The 26,919-nt window shown below is 49.5% G+C and overlaps 1 protein-coding gene and 1 long non-coding RNA gene across 7 annotated transcripts in view; one reads left to right on the plus strand and one right to left on the minus strand.

Moving 5' to 3' along the window:
- Window positions 1-776: 776 nt before the first annotated feature.
- On the minus strand, window positions 777-11,723 carry LOC102145871 (uncharacterized). Of its 3 annotated transcripts, XR_010582898.2 has the most exons (4): window positions 11,378-11,723; window positions 7,720-8,137; window positions 1,883-2,018; window positions 777-1,028 (listed from the first exon to the last, which is right to left on the minus strand). It is a non-coding gene; the product is annotated as an uncharacterized lncRNA (long non-coding RNA). The 3 variants fall into 3 exon arrangements; XR_012427044.1 differs by lacking the exons at window positions 777-1,028; window positions 1,883-2,018 and having other exon boundaries at window positions 7,167-8,137; XR_010582899.2 differs by lacking the exons at window positions 777-1,028; window positions 1,883-2,018; window positions 11,378-11,723 and adding an exon at window positions 9,850-10,370 and having other exon boundaries at window positions 7,167-8,137.
- The window catches only part of MBP (myelin basic protein), a 152,906-nt gene continuing 136,459 nt past the window's right edge, over window positions 10,473-26,919 (plus strand). For all 4 annotated transcript variants that reach the window (XM_005586396.4, XM_005586397.4, XM_015439600.3 and 1 more), the window contains exon 1: window positions 10,473-10,675. The gene's annotated coding sequence lies outside the window, so the exon portion shown is untranslated. The remainder of the gene's footprint in view (window positions 10,676-26,919) is intronic.

Below are 26,919 nucleotides of genomic sequence, written 5' to 3' on the forward strand. Positions count from 1 at the left end.
CTGGAACACAGGGAACCAAGTCCCTAAACTGCACACAGCAGAGGCACCCTAGACCTGGCCCATACAATCATTGTTTCCTCCTAAACCTCTGGGCCTGTGATGGGAGGGGCTGCTGTGAAGACCTCTGATGTGCCCTGGAGACATTTTCCCTATTGTCTTGGGGATTAACATTTGGCTCCTCATTACTTATGCAAATTTCTGCAGCCAGCTTAAATTTCTCCCCAGAAAATGGGATTTTCTTTTCTGTTGCATTGTCAGACCGCAAATTTTCAAAACCTTTGTGCTCCACTTCTCTTATAAAAATGGATACCTTTAACAGCACCCAAGTCACCTCTTGAATGCTTTGCTGCTTAGAAATTTCTTCCACCAGATACCCTAAATCACCTCTCTCAAGTTCAAAGTTCCACAAATCTCTGAGGCAGAGGCAAAATGCCACCAGTCTCTTTGCTAAAACAAAACAAGAATCACCTTTGCTTCAGTTCCCAACAAGTTTCTCATCTCCATCTGAGACCACCTCAGCCTGGATTTCATTGTCTGTATCATTATCATTTTGGTCAAAGCCATGCAACAAGTTTCTAGGGAATTCCAAACTTTCCCACATTTTTCTGTCTTTTTTTGAGCCCTTCAAACTGTTCTGACCTCTGCCTGTTACCCAGTTCCAAAGTCACTTCCACATTTTCAGGTATCTTCAGCAGCACCCCAGTCTACTGGTACCAATTTACTGTGTATTAGCCCATTTTCACACTGCTGATAAAGACATACCCAAGACTGGGCAATTTACAAATGAAAAAGGTTTATTGGACTTACAGTTTTACATGACTGGGGAGGCCTCACAATCATGGCAGAAGGTGAAAGGCACATCCCACATGGCAGCAGACAAGAGAAGGGAGGTTGTGCAGGGAAACTCCTGTTTTTAAAACCATGAGATCTTCTGAGACTCATTCACTATCACAAGAGCAGCACATGAATGATCCACCTCCATCATTCAGTCACCTCCCACTGGGTTTCTCCAGTGACATGTGGGAATTCTGGGAATTACAATGCAAGATGAGATTTGGGTGGGGACACAGCCAAACCATATCACAGACAGACACAGAGTCAGGGGCATGGCCACTGGGTCCTTGTCTGGACCGCAGAGTTGCCCATGGCTTTCCTCTCTCCTCCTCTCCATGGCAGTCTACTTATACTTACTCTGTAGCTCCCTCCACCATCCCACCACCAAACCCAGAGCCACACCCCAGAAGATGCAGAGAGCTTCACCTGACCAGATATCCTGGGCTCGGAGCTGATGGCCTCATGTGGGTGGCACTCAGTTTAATGCCATTGTGGGGGAGGGGCAAAAGGGATGTCTGGTCTTTATTTATTTATTTATTTTAATGAGACAATGTCCCCCTCTGTTGTCCTCTGTTGGCTGGAGATTGTGCAGTGGCACAATCTCAGCTCACTGCAACCTTGGCCTCCTGGGTTCAAGTGATTCTCCTGCTTCGGCCTCCCGAATAGCTGGTTCTGCAGGTGCCTGTCACCAAGCCTGGCTGATTTTTGTATATTTTTAGTAAAGACAGGGGTTTCGCCATGATGCCCAAGCTGGTTTCAAACTCCTGACCTCAGGTGATCTGCCTGCCTCCACCTCCCAAAGTGTTGGGATTACAGGCATGAGTCATCACACCCAGCCAAGATTTCTGGTAATTTTGAAAAGTAAATGTATGTGAGGAAGACCCCATGTGCCTGAGTGGATGCTCACCCTCTCGGGCTGTGGACCTGGCCCTGTGTCCCTGAGTGGATGTTCACCCTCTCACACTGTGGACCTGGCCTCGTGTCCCTGAGTGGATGCTCACCCTCTCATGCTGTGGACCTGGTTCCATGTCTCCAAGTGGACACTCACCTTCTCGGGCTGTGGACCTGGCCCCATGTCCCTGAGCATCATGTTGTGAGGATGAAATCGTGGAAGTCTCTAAAACACTTACAACATAGTAAGTGCCGTGTGTTACTCAACTATTTTGACTTTGGTCTTCTATTTCCTGCAAAGAAAATAATGAAAAGGATTTAATTAAACATAAGAGGAGAGCATTCTGGGGAGACGCCATCCTCTGTGTTAATGAGAGCAGCAGAGCTAGAGGGAGAGGGTGGTTAGTGGAGTCTGTGGGCATTAGAGAAATGCTTCCCTCTCTCCTGTACTCTCAGAGAGTAATCAGAGTGGTTTACAGTCATTTGCATTCCTTTTAGCTGATAAACTGTGCTTCTCTGAGCCAGACTGGGTCACGTGGGGCCTGACCATCACTCGGGTGCTGCACTGAAGCCCTACCTGCCAGAGGGATTGACAAGGCAGAAGTCAGCAGGAAGGGCGAGGCCCCTGCCTGTGTGGAGCTCAGGTACTAACAATGCAGGAGGCTGAGAGTGTGCAGCATAGCCAGTAAATAAGCAGGAAGGTGCCAGGTCATATTGTCAGTGCAGTGCAGAGACGACACAGTGATGTGAGACACTGATGAGATGGCTGCTTCCAAATAGGAGGCCAGGATAGGTCTCACTAGAAGAGGATTTTTTTTTAATTGTGGTAAAATACACATGCTATAAAATCAATCATCATAAGCATGTTTAGGTGCACAGCTCAGTGGCATTAGCAATTTCACATCTTCCTGCAGCCATCACCTCCTTCCACCCCCAGAACCCTCTTTGCCTTACAAAAGAGAAACTCTGTGCCCCTTGAAGGAGGAAGGGATTTCTAAGTGGAGGCCCAAATGACTAGAAAAATGGGCTGATGTTGGGGGGCTCGTGGAGAAGAGAAAACAGCTCAGCAGAAACAGGGGAGGCAGAAACACGGGAGGCAAACATGAGACACAGAGGGTGTATTAGAGGGGGCTCTGAGGGGCACAGCCAAGCAGGGGAAGGTGGGTGGATTTTATTCTAAAGGCCATGGTATATTAGTCTGTTCTCACGCTGCTAATAAAAACATACCCAAGACTGGGTAAGTTATAAAGGAAAGAGTTTTAATGGACTCACGAACTCACAGTTACACATGGCTGGGGAGGCCTCACAGTCATGGCGGAAGGCAAAGGAGAAGCAAAGGCAAGTCTTACATGGCGGCAGGCAAGAGAGCTTGTGCTTGGGAACTGCCCTTTATAAAACCATCAGATCTCATGAGACTTATTCACTATCATGAGAACAGTGTGGGGGAACCGCCTGTGATTCAATTCTCTCCACCTCGTCCTGGCCTTGACACATGGGGATTTTAACATTCAAGGTGAGATTTGGGTGGGGACACAGCCAAACCGTATCACATGGGAAACACTGCAGGACTTCAAGTGAGGGATGTGGCGTGACCAACGCAGGGCTAACGAACCCATCTCTCCATGGCGTGGACCGAAACAGCCACTGCAGCCTGGGGAGCCTCAGGGCAGCTTGGGCGAGGTGAAGAACGGACATGCAGAGAACAAGGAAGTTTGGGGGACAGAGGGACAGGATGTGTCAACAGCTTAGGTACATGGGGGTGCAAAGCATCTGGGACAATTCCTAGGTTCAGGGCCTGAGCCCTGGATGGTCAGGGAGATCATTCCTGGGGACAACTAGAACACTGGCTCAGAGAAGGCAGAGAGGCAGGGCCAGGAAAGATGGATCTCCATTCTGCCTGGGAGACATGGCTCCTTGGTGAACTGCAGTGTCAGACCTAGAATGTAGTGTCATAGAGAAATTTAACATTAAAAAAAAACTGGAGTAGTGTAGACTGCTTTTCTCCATATAAACCTGATCACACATTATGATACCATCAAGTTAAAAACGGCCGGGTGCAGTGGTTCATGCCTGTAATCCCAGCACTTTGGGAAGCGAAGGCGAGTGGATCACTTGAGGTCAGGAGTTTGAGACCAACCTGGACAACATGATGAAACCCCATCTTTACTAAAAAAAAAAAAAAAAGTACAAAAATTAGCCAGGCACGGTAGCACACGCCTGTAGTCCCGGCTACTCAGGAGGCTGAGGCAAGAGAATCACTTAAGCCCAGGAGGTGGAGGTTGCAGTGAGCCGAGATCACGTCACTGCACTCCTGCCTGGGAGAAAGAGCAAGACCCCATCTCAAAAAAAAAAAAAAAAAGCTAAAATTACTGGTTATATCATATAATCCATGCTCAATGAGGCTGTATGTTAATTTGCATTTATTTTAATAACCTATGGCACACATCCTTCTGCAAATAGAGAAGCAAATTTATTTTCCTAACCGAGATGAATTTCTGAAATTTTTGTTTTTGGTTGCCATAAGAACGGTTACATATAAATGTTCAATCCCAGAAACAGTAATAATAAAGATATCCAAAATAACTGAACACCATGCTGGCATCTTTCAATTAGTATTGGATATTTCAATAGACACTACAGCACAAAGCCAAAAAGCGAGTTCGCGTCAGTAAAAACTACTCAGTTTCATTTATCTTGTACAATTTAGCCAAAAGCTTTAAATACTAAGTCATTCTCCCATAATTCCTGATTATAAAACACACTTGAAAATATTAGTGTGTCCTCAAGGCTTATATTTGCTGTCAAATAATCACCTAATCCCATTTCACTTAAGCTATGAAGAAATGAAGTCGCAGAAATATGAAATGCTTTATCCAAGAAGAGACATAAATATATGGCCGGGAGAGACCAACAGGAGGAGCTCGGTCTCCTAACCTTTTTTTTTTTTTTTTTTGATTCGGAGTCTGGTGTGCAGCCAGACTGCCTGCTGCCCACGCCGTACTCTAGCCCTTTCTTGCAACAAATCCAGCAAATATTTACCGAGGGCCTCCTGTGTGCCAGGCACTCTTCTGAGTGCTTGAAGTACCTAAGCGACGGTCCCATGCCTGTCCTTGAGGAGCTCACCGTGTAGCTGACACCCTCAGGGAGTCACTACCCTGCGCAGCATGGAGAATCCATGAGCTCCTCTGAAGGCTGCTCGCCGTAAGGACTTCACGGCTCATGCACCAGGCTCCTCAAACAGTGCAGGGAACAAGAGAAGCACCCCGGGTCTCACTAATGACTATGGGTTTCCCTAGAGCTTTTTCTGCCGGAATCTCCCCCGCCCCACTTCTCTGCTCTCCCCAGAGCCGTCCACATGCTCACCAGCCCACGTCCTCTAATTAGCGCCCTTCTTGGTTTCAAACCTCTCCTTCCTCCAGGGCAGCCCTGAAGCTCCTTGGCAGGAGCCTGCTCCAAAAGGGCCTGGCCCCAGCTGATGTCTCCAAACTCCTGTTTGGTCTCTGATGTTCTCTGATGTTCAGTCACACATTTTGTGCTCCAGAAATCCCCATGATTCCTCAGCACCTCATGCTTCCGAGACCTTGCTGGCTGGTGCTTCCACCTGGCACACCTTCAATGCCCCTCCTGCCCCTCTCCACCTGGCATCTCCCCCAGGACACCTCGAAAGACGCCCTCAGGGCCTTCCTGACTTCCGGGCAGGGCTCGTGGGTCACCCTCTGAGTTTTCCAGGTCCTCGCAAACTGCTATTGTTGCCACCCTTTGCAACTGGCCTTAACATGACCGCTGGCCCAAACGTCTCTGTGAGCAGCTCCTGGGCCCCCAAGGCCCAGTGCCAGGCGTATGTCAGGAGTGTAGCACACATTCGCAAGGCACTAAATGACAAGACTCAGGCTGAGGTCTTCTGGGAAGGAAGCAGCAGATGACACCTGCACAGGGTGGTTTTGGGGTCTTAGCTGGGGGAGGAAGAACCAGGCACAGGCAGCAGGGGGTGGGTCTCTCCTGTGGGGTGGCCCGATACTGTCCCCCGGGGTTTGTGAACCTGGAGGGTGCTAGGAGCCTGCAGGTGGGACGAGGAGGCTGGGTGTTGCCCTGGGCTGTCTGGGCACAGCTTCAGAGAGGAGGTTTGGATGGTTGGGGCCATGGATGGGAACAAGCAGAGACCCTGACTTCTGACCCCTGACCTCACTCCCCACAATGGCTCCCGTGGCCTTGCCCTGTGGTCCTCCTGAGTCTCCTCTGCTCGCCTTCCTCCCACACCTCGTGTCTTTTGTGGCCGAGTTGCTTGACTTCCACTTTAAAGGCTTTGTAGAGTGAACGCGTGGACGCCTGTTTTTCCCCCGGAGGGATTGGCTCTTGTTGTCTGGCCCTGCTGAAACAGAAAGTCACCATCTGGGAGGCTTCACAACAGAAATGTAGCCGCTCAGTCGGGAGGCCAGGAGTGCGAAATCCAGGTGTGGCCAGGCCTGTGCTCCTGCCAGGGGCTCTAGGGGAGGGTCCCTCCGTGCCTCTCCCAGCTTCTGCTGCCCTCAGCGTCCCTCAGCTCCGGGATGTACAACTCTCACCTCTGCCTCTGTCTCCACATGGCATCTTCCCTCTGAGTGTCCCCTCTGCTTACAGGACACAGCCACCCACCGGAGTCCCCCAAGGACCTCGTCTCTGCCTGATTACACCAGCAAAGGCTATTTCCAAGCACAGTCACTTTCCCAGGTACTGGGTGGTCAGGACTTTGAGTTCTCTCTTCCGGGACACACTTCAACCCATAACAGTGAACTTTCTCTGTAGAAACAGTTTTTCCACCTTTGAGGACAAACTCCAGAGAAACGAAGCCTCGTGCGGGAAGAACGTGGCATTAGGAGCACCATAGAGGCAGGTCTGGGTCAGAAATGGGAGGTCACCGAAGCCAGGGCCAAGCCTGCCTGGTGCCCACTCGTCCTGCCTCTGAGCCCCTCTAGGGCCTGTCTCCCTCCCTCAGAGCTGGCTTCTGACCCCACTCCTGCAAGAGGGCTGTTCCATCTTCAGAGCCTCCCTCTGAGGTCTGCCATGGCTCCCATGCACATTCCCACTGTGCATACTCTGGACTTCCCGTCAACTCTCCCATCCTCTCAGGCTGCTTCCTGGGGCTGGTTGTTAAGATGTCACATTTAATCGCCTTGTTACAAGAGCATCAAACGTAGCACACAGTCTAGCACGTACACAACCCCCACCCATCCCGCAGACCCAGCTAACGCTCTCCTATCCCTCACTCTTTCCTGCCGGCCCAGCTCCTTCCCAGCTGCTGGAGCCTGGCTAAGGCTCTCCTGTCCCTCACTCTACTCCTGCCAGCCCAGCTCCTTCCCACCTCCTGGGGAGGCTGGCACTCGTTTCACCACTCCCCGCAGGGAATTTTGTTGACTGGTTTGGAAGCTGAGTATTCGTTCCTTTTTTTTTCCCCCTATGTCTTGATCTAACCCTCCATTAAGGACTGCATGTCTGTCCCCACAAAATTCATATGTCAAAGCCACAAACCCCATGGAATGGTATTTGGACATGGGGTCTTTGGAAGATAATTCAGCTTAGATTGAATCCGTGAGGGTGGCCTCATAATGAGATTAGTGTCTTTGTAAGAAAAAGAGGCCAGAGCTCAGGCTCCTCCCCTTCCTCTTTCTCTCCCTCCACCACCCGAGACACAGAAAGAAGGTGCCGTTTACGAACCAAGAAGCAAGCCCTCGCCCAACGCCAAGTCTGCCAGCACCTTCATCTTGGACTTCCAGACTCCAGAGCTGGAATATCTGTTTTTAAGCCACCCAGTCTGTGGTATTTTGTTATGGCAGCTGAGCTGACTAATACACCCTCAAGTGGGAAGAAAGCCCCCCTGGCTAGGTTGTGAATATATATTGCAAGAGTGAACAGAAGTAACGTCTCAGTCTCAATAGCCAGCACAGAATTCCTCTGAAGTACAACTTGTTTGGAAACAACTGTGATCAACCCCTGGGTGAATGAGGGAGACCTCAATACCTGGGTGTCCACCGATGCCTGAGCTGCAGAAAGACAGCGTTCAGCCCTGATGTGAGGATGACTATTACCTCCACACTACCGATGAAGGGAATGAAGCTCAGAGAGGTGTAGACCAGGTCTGAAAATCATGTTCAGTCCTGGCTGGGTGTGGTGGCTCAGGCCTGTAATCCCAGCACTTTGGGATGCCGAGGCAGGTGGACCATCTGAGGTCAGCAGTTCCAAAACAGCCTGGCCAACATGGTGAAACCCCATCTCTAATAAAAATACAAAAATTAGCTGGGCGTGGTAGCAGTTGCCTATAATCCCAGCTACTCGGGAGGCTGAGGCATGAGAATCGCTTGAACCTGGGAGGCGGAGGTTGCAGTGAGCCGACATTGCGCCATTGCACTCCAGCCTGGGCCACAGAATGAGACTCCATCTGAACAAAAAAAAAAAGTTCAGTCCTTTCCTAAGCAAAACATCATAACAAAGACAAATCTGTTGATGAGGAAACTAAAGAAAACTCAAAGTTCGTGCAGTCTGAGTTCTGTCGGAAACTATTTAGATTCATTTACTTCCTTTAGCTTGGGTAATTTGGAGTTTAATTCAACTTAACAAAAAATTTATTGAGTTTATTTCATGCACAAAACATTTTGCTATTTGCTGCCATATGAGATGCCGGATAGATCTAACTTTCTGCTCTCTGGTACCTTGTGAAAGATGGGGGTAACTGCAATGTGACTTTCTTAGAAATGTCAAAGACACAATGAGGCTTTGATGGGTTACTTGTCAAAAGATGCCTTTCAATTTTATTCAGCACAGTGAATCTCTGTCCCTTTGCCGAGGGCTACATGGACATCTTCATGTGAAAGTTTGTCTCTCAGCAGTGAAATGCCAGCCTGTTTCTTCCATCCACTGTCCTCAACCTGGGGTCCTTTTTCTAACCAGGAGGGCATGAAAACCCCCAAGACAGGACCAATTGATCCAAATGTGAATCCACTGTTTTGTTAAATAGTATTATCTATATGTTTTCTTTGAAGAATCCATGAATGTTTAAAACTGCCTGGCTGCCCACCTGCATGGACACTCCATCCCAACAAAATATGCACAGTGCAATTTTATAAATACTGTAAAAAGACTTTTAACTGGAACTTGTGGAGCCTGACATTTGCAGGGCTGACTGTTGGCATATGCAGTGTTTCAGGAAACCACTGAAACACCAGCAGCAGGAGCACCAAACAGAAGGCCACGTGCTGCTGCTGTCACTGTGGCCTGAGGGACGCTCTGGAGCCCAGCATACAGGGACATCTGCAGGCAGGAAGGTGGCCCCGCCCTGTGGAGTCACTGAGATAAAGCCAAGAGATGTTTTGGGGAGGAAAAGCTGTTTCTGATGCTAAAACAGGTATCTAAAACGGGACCCAGTGTTCCAGCTTCCCCAGCCTGAGCTTTGAGTGACTTCAGCTGGGACCTGGGTGCACCCGGGTTCGTTGTCACCACCCGTGCTCCTAGGGCAGCTGTCCAACCTCCCACACCCACTCCGCTCATCCTTGACTTAAAGTGAGGTTGGGGGCAGAAAAATTGGAGAAACACACTATCTTTGGCACCCTTTTCCCTCCTCACCTTCAGCCTGAAAGTCCCAGAACCTTCCTAACCTCTCCACTTGAAAATCTCTCCTGAGGAAACCACCAGACTGAATGCTTTTGGGTCGTTGTGGAACTATTTCTCTTCCAGTTGCCAGCATTTGAACACAGTTGCTAAATCCTCCCCGCCTCTGGGAGAGGCTGGTTTTAGGCCGCAACCCCGACCCCACGCTGAAGTCGGTGTCCCGCCTCCCAGCGAGGGCCGGGATAGGGCTCACCCCTCTCCCTCACTTCCTAACAAACTGTGTGGGTCCCAGGCTGCCTCCGGAAGCTCCAGATCCAGATCCCTGACTGGGGGTGTAGGTCAGGAGGAACGCGGGGCCTCATTCAGGGCCTCCCCCAGCCTCCTCCTCTATCACCTTTAGGAGGCCGAGAATCCAGGGAAAGATCTCTGACCACTAAATCTGTGTGCAGGTGAGTCACGGCTAAACAGCAGGCTTTTTCTTTTTAACAAGAGAGCGACGAAGACTACGATGTCTCCGGGCTGCGGGACCAGGCTGCTTCCTCGCACCTGCGCGTGTTTTCCTGTCTTTTCCGCGCGCGCTTCCAGCGCCCGTCCTGCAGGAGAAGGTGCGCCCCCAGCTCCCAGCTCCCAGCGGGGCACCTGCCGGCCGGACATGGGCCTGGCCTGGGCTCCAGGGGAGGGAGGGCGCGCCCCGGGAGGACCTGCCAGGCTCCTTTCGCCTCCAGGCCGGGCTGACTCCTCCTGCAGAGCCAGGGCCGCGCCAAGTGCGTCGGCAGTTTCTGGGGTTTCCAGCCCCTGAGGACGCGGGGAGATGCGGCCTGGCACTCCTCCCGCGAGGTCGAGGTCGGGGTCGGGGTCGGGGTGGGTTCGCAGGCCAAGCCACGCGGGAAGGGTCGACGGGCCGCAGTTGGGAGCCCAGTTCGGCAGCGGGCGAGGCTCCAGGCCGCCCCTCTGAGGTCTGACCCTGCGCGTGGGCCCCGTGCGCCCCCAGAGTTCCGCGTGGGCAGAGCGGGCCCCGGGTCCTCCGAGCTCCCGGGTCGGCTCCGGCGGCCGCGTCCAGGTGGGGCGGGCCGGGCGGGATCGGCCTGTGTTTACCTGACTCGCAGGAAGCCCGGGGAGGCGGGGCCGGGGAGCGGGGTGCGCGCCCGTCCTTCCGAGCCGCCGCCGTCAGTCACCGCCGCCGCGCGCCAGAGAGAAGCAGCCTCCAGCCCCGGCGGCCCCGGTCTCCCGACCCCGGAAGGCGGCGCAGGCTGCCCGGGGACCCCGCGCGTCGGCGCTTGAAGCCGAGACGAGCCCGCCCGGGCCGAGCAGGGGGAGCAGGGCCTTGGACCCCGCGGCGCCCCTCGGCCTCGGAGCAGCGAGCGCAGCGCCGGTGGGTGACCCTCAGGGACGGGCGGGCGGCTCTGCCGCCTTTGTCTCTGTGCCCCTCCGAGTGGGGACCGCGGAGACCTGGGCGGGATCCCGGACCCAAGCCCCGCGGGAGCCTGGGACACAAGATCTGGGACAGGAGCTGTCCCGACGCCCGGACTCAGGGTCCCTCTCTTGGCTGGGGACGCGCAGGGGGAACCTGGGCAGCGGCGCAGGTGGCCGGGCAGGTGGCAGCCGGCGTCCTCCCTGACCCGAACCCACCTCGCCGGCCCCGATCCCCACTGCGAGGGGGTGGGCGCGGGTGTAGACGCGGGTTTACAGCGCCGGGGCCGGACCCTGACAGTTGCCCAGGGGTGGTCTCCAGCCAGGCCCGGCGGTCCCAGGGTCGCTGCAACCGCTCGGCCTCGGGCCGTGGGGCTGAGGGGAGGAGTCTAGGGTGGGAGGGGACGGCGGTCAAAAGCGGCCACTCTGGGCGGGTGCGGAGAGGGCGCTGGCGGCCAGGGCGGGCTGGAGGGTCCTCCCGACTCGCGGCGCCTGCTAATCACACCCCGGGGGCCCCGCGCGCGATCGCGTCCCCGACCCTGCCCCCAGGGCGAAGCGCAGTCTCCCTCTGAGCTCCAAGGGCGGCCGCGAGAGCCCGGGTCCGGGCTTCCGCCTTCGCAGGGCCTGTCTCGGGCTCCTCCGCCCGGCCGGTCGCTGCGCCCACCTGAGCCCACGTGCGCCGCCTGCAGCCGCCCGCTGGCCCGCCCGGGTCTTCCCTGCAGCCGCCTCCTGGGCCCCACTGCCTGTCCTGGGCCGGGTGCGTCCGGTTTCGGTGGCCCCCGAGGCCGGCGTGTGTGACCTGCGGTCATTTGCCGCCACACTGTATTTTCCACGGTGCCGGGGGCAGCGCCTTGTGTCCTTTCGCGTCCACCAGAGCCCCCCGTTTTGGGAGGTGGAGTGGGGCTTGGGAAAAGGTTCAAGCGTCTTTGGGGACCCCAGTGCGACTCTGGCTGGAAACAGGCGCGTTCTGGTTCCTTGTTCCGTTTTCCAATTGCAACAACATGAGAATCAACAAGTGCTCGGTTTCTCTGCGCCTGGGTGAGGGGCGCGTAGGCTCGCTGGGTGCTGGGTTGGGAGGGGCGTGGACTTCGTTCCGGCGAGGCCGCTGCCTGGTCTGACCACAGAACGTCCCGCCTGGAAAGAGTTTTTCAGAGGAAGGAAACGTCAGGGAACATCCAATGTGTTTTTTGGACATTTTATCTGGCGAAGCTCCGGGGGACGGGTTAAGGACGGTCACCCTCAAGTCAGGGAACCATATGGATTGAGCAGGGTCCTGCCCGGAGCTCCCTGGCGGCCACCTCCAGTGATGGGCACCTCCTTAGCGTTTGGGGCTGGGGCTGTGGATACGGCCGAGAGCCAGGAACCCACCTGCCTTTCAGTAGAGAAGGCCAGGGGAAAGGGCACCGCGGCAGAGGGTGTGTGTGTGTGTGTGTGTGTGTGTGTGTGTGTGTGTGTGTGTGTCTTTTGTTTTTTAGGGTTTTGTAGGGGAAAGGGCACCGCAGCAGAGGGGTGTGTGTGTATATGTGCGTGTGTGTGTCTTTTGTTTTTTAGGGCTTTGTTTTGTTTTCTGTGAAATCTGAGGGGAAAGAACCCAGTTAAAAATTGTTGTAAATGCTGGAGTAACTCCCAGGGAGTTAACTGTTCTGAAACAACCACTTCTGCTAACTCCGGGTTAAACAAAGCTATTTTGTTCAATCCTCTTTGAAAATCCTCCAAAAGTATCACAATTCTGCCCAGAGATAAGAAAGCGTAAGATGCGTCGCTTGTTTTACACCTGGTAACTCACGGTTCCTCCATGATTTGAGACATGGGGTTTGAGTTTGGTCAGTGGCGGTCCTAGCTGTGTGCACTGATTAAAGTTAGCCCCCAAACGCTGGAAAAAAAAAAAAAAGACCGCACTTTCGTGTGGTGGTTCTATTTCTGCCTGAATTTGTCAATGTTAATTGTAAGTTATTTTGTTTGACTTTTAATCCTCCTCCAAGTTCTTTAAAAATATGACATGCTTAAGATTAGCAGCTTCCTCTGTGCATTTTCTGTCCCCAGGGAGTGTTTATCCACCACTTGCACATTGCCAGACTCTCTTTTGAGAGCGGTTTGTCACCTCGGATAACAGTTGGGACGGCCCTAGGATGCTCTCATTGGATGTCGCCATCCTATTCATATTTTCATTTATTACTGATGAGGAAACAAGGCTCAGAGAGGTTAAGTTATTCTAAGGGCACATGAGAAGAGGGCAGGATTCAGTCCAGGGAGTCTGCACCAGTGCCTAACTGCTGCTCTGCACCGCCGTGGTGAAAAGGATGGCTTGCAAAGGTGTTCCTGGGTCCTCCTTTTAAAATTCCACCCCTAATAATGAGTGAGTGTACCCAGAGATGTCCCACACACGTTTCCCTTCAAGAACGATTTGACCATAAGGCCACTGGCATCCGTCTTTGTTCATCATCCTCTCCTTAGCTTTCTTAGTTGTCAATAAAAAAGAAAAAATATTCTAATTACTCCTTGTCTTTTTTTTTTTTTTTTGATAAAGTCTTGCTCTGTCGCCCAGGCTGGAGTGCAGTGGTGCAATCTCGGCTCACTGCAACCTCCACCTCCTGGGTCCAAGAGATTCTCCTGCCTCAGCCTCCCCAGTACCTGGGACTACAGAGGCACACCACCATGCCTGGCTCATTTTTGGGTTTTTTGTTTGTTTGTTTTTGTTTTTGTTTTAGTAGAGATGGGGCCTCACCATGTTTGCCAAGCTGGTCTCAAACTCCTGATTTCAAGTGATTCGCACACATCGGCCTCCCAAAGTGCTAGGATTACAGGCATGAGCCACCGTGCCTGGCCTCTAATTACTCTTGGGATAATTTTAAATAAGTGGCCATTAAGTAGTAAGACACTTCTATTGGCCCATTGGAACCCCCGAAGGAAGCGCTGGAGCTGTGTAAGGGAAGAGTGCTCACCCCACAGGCCCTGATGCCAGCTGAGCAGAAATGCCAGGCGAGCCGCTGGAATAGTCTCCAGAGGAGATTTTAAATCTCTGTCAAAACCTGTAGTGGGCAGGCTTCATCCAGAGAAACAGGAGCAGGTGGAGATACATATTACTCATGGCAAGGAATTGCTTATGCAGAGGTGGGCTGGCCAGGTTTGTGGGACATCTGTGGGACAGGCCAGCCAGAAGGGCAGCTGATCTCTCCGGCCGGCTGAAGCTGCCTTCCACAGCAACATCTCCCAATGCAGTGCCAGTGACAACCATGAAAGCATGTTCCCAAGCTATTAGCAATGTCTCAGACTCAATAGCCATTAAAGCGCAAAAATGTCATTCTGAATGTTCTTTTGTTCTGGACTCTGTGAATAGCACTGCATTGGTCGGAGTCACCATTGTGAAAAATAGGTGGATGTCTAAAAGATGAGGAGACACAGACCTATGTGAGGCCAGGATCTAGACTACAGAAACGGTTCTAAAATGTGGTAATTTGAAACAAGCCACTAGTCCTAGCTACTCAGGAGGCTGAGGCAGGAGAATGGCGTGAACCCAGGAGGCGGAGCTTGCAGTGAGCCGAGATCGCGCCACTGCACTCCAGCCTGGGCAACAGCGTGAGACTCCATCTCAAAAAAAAAAAAAAAAAAAAAGAGTAAAATATGAGACTGAAGAGAAAACCCAGATGCACTGATAAAATACGAAAAGGACTTTAACCCTCTGGAATTCAGGGAATTCAAAACTAAGATGTCAAAAAGGTTTTTTTAACTTTACTGTACTGGAAAAATTTAAATTGTGACTATACCAAATATTAGAGAAAGTGCAGAAAAATTAGACCTCACATGAGTTCAAGTAGAATGTAATTAGGAACAAAGATGTTAGAGAATGATCTAGAAAAACTGAAGATGGGTGTATCCTAAGATCTAACAATTCCACTTCTAGGTATCTCCTCTAGGGAAAACCTGGTCTGTGTGCATAAGACACACACAGTGGATATTCACTGAAGCAATATAGTAAAACTCTGTTTTGAGATCATTGTAGATTCACATGCAATTCCCTTCACCAGTTTCCCCCAACAATAATATCTTAAAAACCATAGTACAATGCCACAACTAGAAATTGAACATTGATACAACCCATTAACTTCGTTCAGATTTCAGAGTCCACCAGTTTACATGTACTCGCTTTATAGACTGCTCTGTGTGTGTGTGCGCGTGCGTGTTGTGCATGCGTGCTTAGTTCTGTGTAATTTTATGACCCGTGTAGAACCATGTGACCACCAACACATCAGAGGACAGGACAGTTTCATCACAAGATCCTTAATGCTACCCTTTATAGCCAAGCTGACTTCCTCCTTCCCCCTCCCTAAGGCTGGCAACCACAGTATGGTTCCCATTTTCTACAAAGAATGCTCTATAAATGGAATCATACACTATGCAACCTTTCGAGACGGAATTTTTCCGCTAAACACAATTCCCTTGAGACCCATCCAGGTTGGCAAGCATGTCCATAGGTGTTTCTTTTTAATTACTCAGTGGTGTTCGCCCATCTGAATGAACCATGGTGTGTTCAACCGTTCACCCGGGAAGGGTGCTTGGATTCTTTCCAGGTTTTGATTATTGCAAACAGAGCTGCTGTGAACATTCATATACAGGTTTTTGTGTGAGCATAGTTTTCATTTCTCTGGGATAAATGCCCAGGAGTGCAATTGCTGAGTCATATGGTTAGCACATGTCTAATTCTGTAAGAAACTGCTAACTCTTCTCCAGAATGGCTACACCATTTTGCATTCCCACCGATGGTGTGTGAGTGATTCAGGACCTTCCCAGCCTGGGCGGCATTTGGTATTGCCACTGTTTTTTTCTTTTTAATTTTAGCTGTTCTAATAAGTGTATAGTGGTATCTCCTGATAATTTAATTTGCATTGCCCTGATGGCTAATGACATCAAGACCTTTTTATGTACTTATGGCCATCTGTGTATCCTCCTTAGTGAAAAGTCTGTTCATGTCTTTTACCCACTTTTTAATTGGATTGTTTGGTTTTAACAACTGAGTTTTCATAATTCTTTATATTTTCTAGATACTGGCCTTACCACTCTGTGACTATTTTCTACCAGTTTATCTTGTTTTTTCACTCTCTTCACAGAGTCTTTTGCAGAAAGTTTTAGAGTTTGCTGAATTCAAGTTTATTAATTTTACCTTTTTCGGATTTTGATTTTTGGTGTGAAGTCTTAAGTCTTCACCTAGCCTGAGGTTCCCTACAAATTTTATAGTTTCACATCTTACACTTAAGTCTCTTTACCATTTTGAGTTAATTTTTACATGAGGCGTGAGGTTTAGGTTGAGGCTTATTTGTTTTGGTTTGGTTTGGGTTTTGCCAATGAATGTTCAGTGGCTCCGGGACTGTTTGTTGAAAAGATGATCCTTCTTCCATTAAATTGCTTTTGTACCTTTGTTAAAAATCATTTCCACTTATTGCTGTGGGTCTATTTCTGGGTTCTCTATTCTGTTCCATTAGTCTCTATGTCTGTCTCTCTGCCAACAGCACACTCTCTCGATTATTGTCGTTGCATAGTCAACTTTAATCAGGTGGAGTGACTTCCTCCCACTTTATCCTCCTTTATAAAAATTACGTTAGCTATTGTAGGTTCTGGGCCTTTCCATATGAATTTTAGAATAGCTCATTTATGGATACAAAAACCTTGCTGGAATTTTGATAGGAATTTCTCCAAACGTATAGATGAGTTTAGGGAGAATTAACAGTTTTACTGTGTTGAGTTTTCTAATCCATGATCACAGGTTTTCTCTCTATGGGTAATTAGGTCTTCTTTAACTTCTTTCATCAAATGTTTTATAATTTTCAGTGCACACATTCTGAATCTGAAGTTTTTTTTACAGTGTACATAAGTGTTTTATTTTCTTTGGGGCATTTCTAAATGACATTGTGTTTTAACTTCAGTTTCCACGTGTATTGTGGAATATGTAGAACTGTGAGTAATTTTTATGTGTCAATCTGTATTCTGCCACCTACTGAGCTGCCTTATTAGATCTAGGAGGATTTTTTTGGTAGATTTCTTGGGATTGTCTATGTAGACCATCATGTTATCTGCAAATCGGATAGTTTTATTTCTTCTTTCCAATTTATATCCTTTTTATTTCTTTTTCTTATCTTATTGTATTGGTTAGAATGTCCAGTGCTATATTCAATAAGAGTTGCAAGAACTTGCCTTATTCTGATCTAAAGGGTAAAGCACTGAGTTTTTACCACTAATTATGATGTAGCTATAGGATTTTTATGGATGTTCTTTATCAAGTCGATAGTCCATGTCTCTTCATGAGTGTGTGTTGTATTTTGTCAAATGTCTTTTCTGGGACAATTTATATGTTCATGAGATTTTTCTTCTTTGGCTTCATGGTATGATGGATAGTATTGATTGACTCTCTAATGCTGACCCACCCTTGAGTGTCTGGTATATATTCCACGTGGCCATGTATATAATTTTTTGTATGTTGCTAGATTCACTTTACTAATATTTTGTTGAAGACTTTTGCCTATAAGTGTTTGTGAGAAAAATGTAGTTCTCATTTTTCGTATAGTCTTTGCTGGCCTCATCAAATGAGTTAGAAAGTGTTTCCACTTGTTCTAACTTTTGGAAGAGGTTATATAAAATTGCCATAAATTTCTCCTTAACTGTTTTAGTGGAAATTTCCAGTGAAACCATGTGGGCCTGGGGATTTCTTTCTTGGGTATTTCCTTCCTTCTACTTTCTTTGTATATATTTCTTTGTGTATATTTAGCTCTTTTTAGTTTCTTGAATTAGATCTTAAGATTATCGATTTGAGACTTTTCCTGTTTTCTAATATAAGTATTTCAGGCTATGAATTCCCTCTCAGCACTTCTGAACTAGGTGTACATATTTTGTCAAGTAAATGTTTTGATACAAAGAAAAGGAGGGAAACACATTAATTCCCCATGAGTAAGGCTATAGATTTATACTCTGATCTACTTATGACAGTTAAAATAAACTACCCAGACTTTGTGTATCAACATGGACAAAATTCTAAATAACAGTGTTGAATGGAAACCAACAAACTGCAAATGAATACATATAGTATTATTCTATTTATTTAAAATTTTCAGATACGCAAAAGAACACTACATGTGGTTGTGATTACATGGGATTATATGATATATAGGAGCCATGCCAAGTCATGTTGTCTTCTAACCTCGGGGAGGGGAGAGGATTGGCTGTCTCTGTATGGTTTTATTTCTTAAAAATATTTTGAGGTTTTATACAAATAACAGAATGTGTTACGTTTTTTGATGAAAAGGACAAACCAGCTGTCTTGTAGATTATTATCTGTGCTTTTTAATATGTTTGAACTAATTAGTAATTTATATTAGCAATAAATAAACTGATGGAAAGTTTAGGGGGAAATGACACCAGTGATAATGAAGCATTAGAGAAGATTAGAAGGCCTCACAAAGGAATCTGAAAGTAGGTGTGGAGGTGAAATTACTGAAATTTGGTAAGAGCACAACAGTGACAAGGAAGGCTAAGGAGAGGAAGAAGAAAGGGCAGGCGAGACAGTCTCTCCCTCCTCCTCGTCATTTGTTCAAGCAGTATACGTGCAGAAAGGGAGGATAAAGAGAGTGATCTGAAAAGAGAAGCATGCAGAAATGGGCAGGAGCCAGGACCTCAGAGGAGTCGGCTGGATTTAGCACAAGCCTGGGGATTAACAGGGTGTTTGCAACCTCACTCTTGAGCCAATGACTTGAAGAAGAACCATGAGAATCTAGCTAAATCTGAAAAGATTTAAGGAACAAAATTTTTATGGGCATCCAGCCCTTTTTCCTTCTTGCCTGTCAGGATTTATAATGAGCGGGGCCTCTAAGAGAAGTCTAGTATGATTCAGACAGAGGCCGGCACGCCGGGGCCCCACTTCCTGTCACTCTGCAGGCGACTTGGCTTAGAAACTCTGCAGGTGCAGCGTGGCTGCCCACTCAACAGCCTCAGGAAGTCCCCAAAGCCCTATCTCCTATCTCCGGTGGGTGGGCTCTCCCCCATTGGCCCCGAGGGAGCCTCTGCTCCTTTCCTCTCCTGTCCCCTCCGAATTCATCTGAGAAGGCACCCAGGCCAGTATGGCCCCAGCTGCCCGGTGTCCAACCGCTGTTTCCAGGGGTGCAGCTGGGGAAGGTGGTGCAGGCAGCGACCACAGCAGCTACTGAGCCCCAAGAAAGGAGTCCAGCACAGGGGCGGGGGTGGGGGAGGCATGGTGGCCAGAAGAGTTATTCTAGCGATTTATGTTTACATCAATTCACTTTCTTTAAGAGTCAAGGGATTCACATTCAGCTTACCCATTTTCCAAAGGTCAAGAAAGAAAATGAAGTTTTATTCATAGTAAGTGATTAACCAATTTACCTGTTTAATTTTACATTAGCGACCACCTATAAAATATATAAAAAGGCAATTAATAAAGAGGAGATAGAACATGGAAAGGAAGGACCCGGAGGCAGAGATGAGGGGGAGGCAGGAGGCTGGAGAACGGGAGCTTTCTCAGGGGCTCAGGGAACTGCTGGTGTTGCGGCCCCGCCTTTGGGGGCATCGGGTGACATGGGATGTTCCCAGAGAGCCCTGCTCCTTCCAGGTAGGAAGGTATACCGAGCCGCCCTGCAGGCGAGAGCACAATGCCCCGTGCTGGGAAGGGATGGAGCTCAGGGCAGCTCTACCCGCAGACTCCGTGCAGGTGCCCTAGGCTGCTTCCTGGCCGACCACCAACCCGGAGAGACAGAGAAAGGCTCCACTCAGATCTGCTTTTCACCTGGAGCCTGATTAAGAAACCTAAAGCTCCAGAGGTCAACACATGCTGAAAACAAAACGAAGCTACCTGGATCAGTTTAGAGTCCTAGCAGGCATGGAATTGGCTTGGTGGCTGGAAGCCCAACTCCCAAGCCAAGCATCTGCTGTGGCCCCCTGACCTGCTCACCAGGGGAGGGGACAAGCTGGCTCATGTGGTCTTCACCCACCTGCACACGTTACACTGAGAATTCAAATTAAATGCAGAGTCCTAGGCCCGCCCTGGCATCACCGTCTTGGGGACGGGCCCAGGAATACTTATTTTAATGAGCTCCCTATCAACTCAGGATCACTGCTGTAAGTGAAGGAAGGAAACAGACAGTGCCTCGGTGTTTCCAGGTCGATAGGGCTCCTCTGAATAGACACACACAAGCTCTCAAATGCGTACTTTCATGTGATCAGGAAGTCCTTCATGTTTCACTGATACATTGAATTTGCATTAGAAAGAATAACTAATTGATACTAAAGCTTTTTGTTGACAGTTTATTTGCATCATGTATTTTTGATGCATTATATATATAGAGAGTAACATTTTATATCCTGCATGAGTCTTCATCTGATGTGGAATGTTTATGGATACTCATTTTCTTCATCTTTCTTGAATAGTTGAAAGCTAACATGTTTGCTAAACTTGCTGTCAAAGCAAAAAATTATAGAACTATGTTGCAGGCTCCTCACATACAGCAAATGTACCATGACTTTTTAAAAATTCCTTGGTGTCTACTCTGTACAAAAATACCATACTGTCCATTTCAGGTACATTAAGAGAAAGTAGATGTCGTTCTCGCCCTCCAAGTGCTTATAGTTTTGTTAGGAAACTTAGAAGTTCCCAAGTAATTTCCCAAGGGAAAATAATTGCCCAATACCCTGCCATGTATACAAAATGCCACGGAGTTTCTAAAGAAGGGGGTTGCGCCCAGTAGAGGAGTAGGCTGGATGATGATGACTAGAACTGGCAGAATTATACTGAATGGAAAATATACTAGCAGAGCGTGGTGGCTCACACCTGTAATCCCAGCATTTTGGGAGGCCAAGGCGGGTGGATCGCCTGAGGTCAGGAGTTCGACACCAGCCTGACCAACATGGTGAAACCCCGTCTCTACTAAAAATACAAAAATTAGCCAGGCGTGGTGGTGGGCAGCTATAATCCCAGCTACTTGGGAAGCTGAGGCAGGAAAACTGCTTGAACCTGGGAGGTGGAGGTTGCAGTGAGCCTAGATTGCGCCACTGCACTCCAGCCTGGGTGACAGAGCAAGATTCCGTCTCATTAAAAAAAAAAAAAAAAGAAAGAAAGAAAATATACTGTAACGTTTTGGTGTCTTCGGTGCCGCAGTTCACTTCCCACTTGGCCTCCACTGTCCCGGGAGCTGCCTGAGCTTCTCCCAGCTTGCCCGTCTGGGAGACTTCTCGGGACTCTAGCTGAGACTCGAGCTGGGATTCCCAGCTCATCATTGGCATAGACCACTCCTTTCTGGAGTCGCCTCCTTGCCCTTGTTTCTCAGCTGTCTCCTTCCTTGCACAGCTTCCAAAAACATGGCTGTGTCTTCTCCAGTTTTGGTAGTGTTTTGTTTCTAAGGGTCTTAAATGCTACATTGCAAACTTCTGTTCTGGAAAACTGTTAAAATATGTGTTAGCCCCCACTGATGTCTACCATAGTGCACAGTCCCTGATACTTGTTGCATAAACTAAGAGGCGGATTCTACCAGTTCCACTAATCGTCATCCAACTGATCCACAGCAAAAGCCTATTATTTTCCAGAAGTCATGTGTCTAAATCTGTTCTCCACCAATCAGAAGCTAAAGACCTGGCATGATTTATTCAGCTTAAATTGTTGCCTGAAATTACCAGATAAATTAACTCAGTAATTTGACCAAAAAAAAAAAAAAAAAAAGGACTCTCACATATTTTAGGAGCTAGGTTTCTCTTACTTACGTGGGTTTGTGGCAGGCAGTGTGGTCTGTTTTTATTCTGGTTCTTTCGACTATCTGAAAATGTAACAACCTTGGGATAACTTGAGAGCGAGATGGATGAAGTGCGAACACCAGCTACAGTTGTCTTTCTAGAAACACAAAGAGGATCAGTTGTATTTCAGAAACAGGCATAGCGCGTTTGTGGACAGCCTCAATATATCATTTTAGATTGCCGTGTGAAAGGTGTTGTGATTTTACAAGGGAGATGATGATTCTTTTATTCTGTCATTATTTTCATATGTCAAGACATATTTGAAGAGAGGAGGATTTAAGCAAGATATTAAAAGCTCGCCTTATTCCTTTCAGACTAGTGATTGAAAATTGGTGTATGCAGGGTGGGAGGACTCAGAAGAGCTGAGGCCTGGCAACAGCCTTCCTAAACATGCATGTTTAAATGTATGTGAAATGTCAGGGTTAAAGCCTCATAGGAAGGAGTCCTAATACTAAGACAGCTAGAAAGCAACACCAAAATAAACCGTATTATGGGAACTTACAGTAAAAGTCTTTTTTTTTTTTTTTTTTTTTTTTTGAGACAGAGTCTTCCTCTGTTACCTAGTCTGGAGTGCAGTGGTGTGATCATGGCTCGCTGACCCCTCAATCTCTGGGGCTCAAACGACCTCCCACCTCAATCTCCCCAAGTAGCTGGGACCACAGACAGGCACACACTGCCACACCAGGCTAATTTTTTTATTTTTACTTTTTGTGGAGACAAGGTCTCTCCATGTTGCCCCAGCTTGTCTCGAACACCTGGGTTATTCCCACTTGGTCTCCCAAAGTGCTGCGATTACAGGCGTGAGCCACTGTGCCCAACCTTCAATTTTAATGGGAGGTACATTAAAACATGGATTACGTTTCACACGATTTCAAAAACAAACAAAACAACTAGATTTGCTCAAGAAGAGAGAAAAGGTCCCAGCGGTGTTTTTGTATGACTTGATCCTCACGGAGTCCTGAATCTTGTAGATTCAACTTCGTTTGTTTTTACAACATGTGTAGAAGAGGAATTTGAAAAATTTACCCTGATTCCACCCACAGAGGTTTATTCCTGACCTCTTTCGATGGAGTGACACTTAATTACCATGACACCTGTGCTCAGAGGACAGCTCTGAAGGTCAGTAACATGGTTTTCCAAATCCCAATATTTCCCCATCCTTTTCTTGGGTGAACTTTTCTCGCCACTCTCTCTGGAATTTTCTGCTGTTGGTGTGATAGACCTTGTGACTAACAGTGTATTTTGTAAAACAGTCTGGAGGCCCAGAGAAAGCCAGATATAAAAACTGGCAGGGAGAAGCCAGGCAGAGGGCATTCATTCATTCATCATTCATTCATTCCTTCAAGCAGGCCTAGCTCGGGCCCAAATCAGTGCCTGGGGGGCTTCCTGAAAGGAAGAAAAACACCCCACGCTGAGGTCCTTGTCCTGGGTCTGAATGCCTGAGTGCCTCTGGGCGTCACAGCCCCACTTCACAGCTGCCCCCTGCGGCCTCCCAGGTGTGTGTAGCATGTCTGAGGTCACCTGGCCGTGACGGTCACAGCTGCACCCGATGCTGGGGGGGCTGACCTGATTTTAGAGGTTTCTATTTTACCAGTGTTGGGAGGAAGCCTACAGGAGCGTGTGTTCCCTGCATGAGGACTTTGAGACCCGTAATGGATTCACAGAAGAATGCTCGCACCAAGCAAGAGCGAACCCTTTAGCATACCTCACCTGAGACAAGGTGGGATTGGTGCTTCGTGGGCTGAGCACAGCTGTGCTCTTCCTGGATTGCAGGTCCTGCTCTGTCTCGGGAGACACTGGGGGTCTGCCCTGGAGGAGGGTCACCTGGGGTGGCCTGGGCCACTGCAGCTGCTCCCACTGCGCCCAGGCCTCTCCCGTGCCCACCCCAGGGCCATCTGTCTCCTGGGGGCTTCGCATCTGAAGCTTCAGCCTCAAGCTCAGGGAAGGCAGCTGGGTCCACAGCCATGACCACTGTGACTTTCTCTGTGTCCCTTCGTCCCCAGCACCCCAACTTTGGTGCCAAGCCCCATTTCCTCCAGTGGCTCACCCACACTTCTCTTGGGGTGTCCCTTGTTCCTCCAGAATCAAGGCTTCCGTTTTCTGGGAGGAGCCTTCAGTCCTGGCTCCTACGCTCAGCTCCCTGGGGCTCACCAGGTGGTCTCTTCTCCAGACGCACATGGAGGGTGCTGAGCTGTGTGGGCGCGGCTTGGGGTAAGAGGGAAGAGCCAGCACTTCCCTTGCTGTTCTCTCATCCACTTGACAGGCATTTGTCAAGCACTTGCTGTGTGCCTACTGTGTGCTGTGTGCCTACTGTGTGCTGTGTGCTGTGTGCCTGCTGGGTGCTGTGTGCCTACTGGGTGCTGTGTGCCTACTGTGTGCTGTGTGCCTGCTGGGTGTTGTGTGCCTACTGTGTGCTGTGTGCCTGCTGGGTGCTGTGTGCCTGCTGTGTGCTGTGTGCCTACTGTGTGCTATGTGCCTGCTGGGTGCTGTGTGCCTACTGTGTGCTGTGTGCCTGCTGTGTGCTGTGTGCCTGCTGGGTGCTGTGTGCCTACTGTGTGCTGTGTGCTGTGTGCCTGCTGTGTGCTGTGTGCCTACTGTGTGCTGTGTGCCTGCTGGGTGCTGTGTGCCTACTGTGTGCTGTGTGCCTGCTGGGTGCTGTGTGCCTACTGTGTGCTGTGTGCCTGCTGGGTGCTGTGTGCCTACTGTGTGCTGTGTGCCTGCCATGTACCACGTGTCTGCCATGTGCTGTGGACTGCGCCAGGTCCTGGGGACACCACAGTGGTAAGACAGAGACCCAGGTGGGCTTGCTGTCCTGTGGCGAGGGTGGTGATGCAGTACACGTGGGGACGGGGAAGCAGAACGCCCGGGCAGTGACACAGTGGCTCTTCTCAGCACCTCACAGGGTCCTGGTGGCTTCCAGGACACCTCAGGCCCTCTCCTGAGGCTTCCAGGTCCCCGAGCCCCTGCCTGTTCTGGGTTGGGGCAAGTGACACCTCCACCACCCAGCTCCAAGCCATGGCTGCCCCAGCTCCAGCTCGGGGACCTGTGGGACCAACTGTGGCCTTCACTTTCCCCCGTCAGCCTCCCTCGCGGAGGGTGCAAGGGAAAGTGTGTCTGCCAGGCAGCGTCCGGCTACCACAGCCAAGGGTGGTGGGAGTGTGTCCTTGCAGTGCTCTGGGACAGCAGGAAGGAGCACCACATGTGGTAGTGTGTGTACATGGGTGTGCGGTGTGTGTGACTGTGTCTGTGTGGTGTGTGTGTGGTGTGCATATAGTGTGTGGGGGTGTGAAGTGTGTGTGTGGTGTGTGTGTGGCATCTGGAGTGTGTGCGTGCGTGTGGTGTCTGGAGGGTGTGTGTGGTGTCTGTGGAGGGTGCGTGTGGTGTGCGTATAGTGTGTGTTGAGGAGGCGTGTGATGTGTGTGGTGTGTGTGTGGCATCTGGAGTGTGTGCGTGTGTGTGGTGTCTGTGGAGGGTGCGTGTGGTGTGCATATAGTGTGTGTTGGGGAGGCGTGTGATGTGTGTGGTGTGTATGTGGCATCTGGAGTGTGTGCGTGTGTGTGATGTGTGTATAGTGTGTGGGGGGTGTGGAGTGTGTGTGGAGTGTGTGCGTGTGTGTGGTGTGTGTGTTATGTCTGTGGAGTGTGTGGTGTGTGTGTGTGTGGTGTCTGTGGAGTGTGTGTGTGGTGTGTGTGTGTGTGTGTGTGTGATGTCTGTGGAGTGTGCGTGTGGTGTCTGTGGAGTGTGCGTGTGGTGTCTGTGGAGTGTGTGTGTGTGGTGCGTGTGTGGTGTCTGTGGGGTGTGTTTGTGTGGTGTCTGTGGAGTGTGGGTGTGGGGGGTGGCCTGTGTGTTAGAATCCAGCTTTCCGCCCTGTCTCTGTCTGTGAACCCTGGTGCCACGCACAGGGCCGACACTCACACAGGAGATTTCCTGCATCTCGTCTTGGACTTGGCCTCCAGTGGGAAGAATCCAAACCAGCAGCTCACAGATCGTGGCTGACTGTGCTAAAACCTGAACAGACCTGTCCTGTGCCAACTGCCAGGTGCAAAGCCCCCAGAATCCAGCCCATGTTTTAAGGGTGGTGGGTGGAGCTCAGAGAGACCAAGCAGTCTGGCTGAGGCCAATCCACCCTAAGGGAGGGACAGGGTGGGACACAGGCATCCAGCTCCTAAACCCACTGTCCCCCCATCCCACCCCAGCCCACTGTCCCCCATCCCACCCCAACCCACTGTCCCCCATCCCACCCCAACCCACTGTCCCCCATCCCACCCCAACCCACTCTCACCCATCCCACCCCAGCCCACTGTCCCCCATCCCACCCCAACCCACTCTCGCCCATCCCACCCCAACCCACTCTCCCCCATCCCACCCCAACCCACTCTCCCCCATCCCACCCCAACCCACTCTCCCCCATCCCACTCCAACCCGCTGCTCAGAGGTTCTGTGCAGTCTCTGGATGTTACCTACCTCATTCAAAATCTTAGATCAGGGCCAACTAGGAAATTACCCATCCATAGATACTGGAATTCTGGAGAAGTATCAATAGTTCAGACACTTTATAATAATTTCAGGACCGTCACAATCTATCAGGCAAGCCACGAAACTGTGACTATGTTCTGCCAATGTGTTTGCATCTTTCAAACCCTGTTCTTTACCCCTTGTGAAAAGCCTTCCTGGATAATCTTGATTTTGATGTGGGCGTAAATTAAAAGGCCTCTACCTAGGAATAATAAATCATTGCCTTTTGAAAGGATACTGGTCTTTTTAGGCCCAAAAACATCACGTGGAAATTTAACGTCATGCAGAAAACACTCGAAAAGCTCAAGTTCAAAATGCAGGCTCAGTGGCAGTCTTACGTTCGTGACATACACCGTGCATGCCGGGTGTTTATTATTGAATCATTCATTTAAATGCCATTTTTAATGACAGAGCTTTAAAAGATACTTCACTTAATGACACATTCCTATAGTGCTTCATAATTTATTGTTGCTCTGTGATAGTTTTCATGTAGAAGGAAATGAGTTATGGGGTTATTAATATATTTTGAGTCTTCAGAGCATACATGTGACATGAAGGAGAAAGCGCCCTCTAGCCTGTTGATGGAGGTCTTTTTCATAAGAAATCCAGGACTTCAAGCATCAAGAAACCAAAGACCAGGTCGTCAGGTTGGTGAAGTCACAAACCACGTAGCAGCCAGGAGCACAGCGCAGCTCCGACCTGTTGATGCTGGTGCCAGGCCCTGCTGTGTGGACTTGTGTGTTACTTGGGTTTCCTTTTTTTTTTTTTTTTTTTTTTTTGAGACACAGTCTCGCTCTGTCTTCCAGGCTGGAGTGCAGTGGCACGATCTCAACTCACTGCAACCTCTGCCTCCTGTGTTCAAGAGATTCTCCTGCCTCAGCCTCCTGAGTAGCTGGGATTACAGGCATGCAC

This window comes from Macaca fascicularis, chromosome 18 (assembly GCF_037993035.2).
Source record: "Macaca fascicularis isolate 582-1 chromosome 18, T2T-MFA8v1.1".
Classification (NCBI taxonomy): domain Eukaryota; kingdom Metazoa; phylum Chordata; class Mammalia; order Primates; family Cercopithecidae; genus Macaca; species Macaca fascicularis.